We start from the raw sequence: 2,498 nt of genomic DNA on the forward strand, positions 1-2,498 counted from the left end.
GTAGATGGAAACTTGTCTTTACTTCATCGTTAGTTTTTATGTGTGTTCTGATTATGAATTATTTCAGATTTAAATACACCAGAATGCCCTATAGAGCATAAACCTTTTGTTGGCCGTAGCTTCCCCACATTGGACAACGCCATTGAGTTATACGAGAACTATGGGCGCCGTGTCGATTTTGACACAAGGAAGAACGGTTCAAAGAAGGTTGATGATCTCACCATATGGTTTTACATGGTGTGTAACAGAGAAGGTGAGCATAAATTTAGCGATGAACAACCCAAACGACGACGTAAATCGAAAAAATGTGGATGTAATGCTCGGGTTGCATTCAAATTCGATTCTTACCGTGGTTATGTCATTCAACACTTGAACGAAGAACACAACCACCCCATGGTTTTGGTACAACACCAGAAGTTCATGAGATTAAATCGTCAACTTGATCCAGTACACCAAAAATTTATTACGGATTGTGCTGGTGCTAATATTGGTCCTTCACCCACTTTCAAGCTGTTGACTGAATTGATGTTTGGGCTATTGTTTGTGTATTCTTCGGCCATATTAATATTGGGTTTTTTTAATATGTCAAAAACATGAGAATAATCTTGTGTTTTACTTCAGTTTGTTTGGTACGAACATTTCGATCAGGTTTGTATGACGCATTCTGGTACTCTTAGTGTTATATAATGACCCGAATATTGGTTTATTATGATACAAATTAACCAAAACAAGTCTATGACCCAAATATTCATTTATTATGACCCAATGTATGAAGTAATTTTCATCATATGGTATTTCGACTACAAGAAACAAGAGGAAAGCATTACAAACATTGCGACATATAATCGTGTATTTAACTTCAATTTGTTTGATACGAACATTTTGATCAGATTTGCATGACGCATTCTGGTACTCCTTAGTGTTATATAATGACCAGAATGTTGGTTTATTATGACACAAATTAACCATACGATGCTATGACCCAAATATTCATTTATTATGACCCAAATATTCTAACACGCATAGAGTATGACATAAAAAAGAGCTTGTTTGGCACTAGTATTCATATATAAATTGAAGAAACAATAACATCTGATGCCACTTCTAAAACACCATCCAAATATGTAAAGCTAAACTGTTTAAACATCCTTAATTTAAAACAGTGGTAAACTAAAAAAAAATGAAACAAAGTTCCAGTCTTTTTATTTATGACATATAGCAATTGCTTAAGATATGTAGTTTGCTATCATTTTTCAACATTGATCTCCGCATTCTTGTAAGTCAGCTGCATCAACATTCTCTACCACAGTACCTGTACATATAAATGAAGTCATTCTTAGTCTTTGAAGGCATATAGAAAGCATGACCTAAAATGATCTAAAAATGACATCCGTATTTTTCAAACCCGTACTTTTAATTTACATAGGTCCTGTTTAGACAACACGGAGGTCAATTTTAATATGCTTTTTATGTTATGATATTAAGCATACCCTAAAATGATGTTAACAAAAACTAACAATGACTTAAAAAACTAGAAATTTTATCGAATAACCTCAAACAATCCATAACACTAAACTCTGTTCATATCAATTTTTAAAAAAAAATATTGCAACAATCAATGTTTCTGAACTATGACACAAAACAGTCAAAGCTATGACCTCATTCATTATTTGTGTAGATTAGCACATTAACCTTTAACAGCCTTTGAAACATCCACTACGACAGTCTGAGTATGTAATCCTAAGTTGAACTCAATTTGTAGACAAAATTCATTGTTTCAGTGTAGAAAACCATAATAACCTACTACATAATAATAACCTAAAAAATAACACATTAACCTTGTTTTGGGTCATCTCTTCCAGCAGCCTTTACATTTGACGCGTGTAGAATAGTTGCAGTCGCTGTTCAGGAAGACAAACATCAACACGAAAAGATTTGTCATATGAAAATTCAAATATAATCCGAACAAAAATAACCCAAATATTTTAGACAACATACAAATTTTCGTTGTTGCTTTTGGCGGTACCAACACAAAAGAACGCTGTGTCAATTCAGATTGCTCATTCTAAAAAACTAGGGATTTAGAAATCCTTGCTAACCTTTTCCGTCATCCTTCGCTGCTCCAGCCAAGCGTGTATTCACCATTACTGAAGAATCGTCGGCGATGAGGATTTTGGTTTATTGGAGAAGCGAGAGAAGAGTGGTTTAGGTTTTGGGTCTCTGATTTTGGGATTTAATCCGTTTGATTTGGGGGATTTCAATAAATGAGTGATTTTAGCATGTGCAGTAAACACTCCCATTAAATCCGCACACTAAAAATGGTCATGACGGTTCCACTTATTTATTCTACCGAAAATACCCTTCACATGACGCATTTTGCTTTTATTATGACTCAAACGAAATAATTTAAACAACAAATCGTGGCCACTCACATATGGATCTGACGGTTGGTAATTGGTCTGTATTTTGGTACTTAGGCCCTTCTTTTGATAGATTAA

At 34.2% G+C, this 2,498-nt stretch overlaps 1 long non-coding RNA gene across 1 annotated transcript; it reads right to left on the bottom strand.

Annotated features, from left to right (window-relative positions):
- Positions 1-1,023: 1,023 nt before the first annotated feature.
- LOC125203610 lies at positions 1,024-2,253 on the bottom strand. The gene is made up of 3 exons (XR_007173403.1): positions 2,100-2,253; positions 1,839-1,901; positions 1,024-1,312 (listed from the first exon to the last, which is right to left on the bottom strand). It is a non-coding gene; the product is annotated as an uncharacterized LOC125203610 (long non-coding RNA).
- Between the last annotated feature and the right edge of the window lie 245 nt (positions 2,254-2,498).

The sequence above is a fragment of the Salvia hispanica genome, chromosome 2 (assembly GCF_023119035.1).
Source record: "Salvia hispanica cultivar TCC Black 2014 chromosome 2, UniMelb_Shisp_WGS_1.0, whole genome shotgun sequence".
Classification (NCBI taxonomy): Eukaryota; Viridiplantae; Streptophyta; class Magnoliopsida; order Lamiales; family Lamiaceae; genus Salvia; species Salvia hispanica.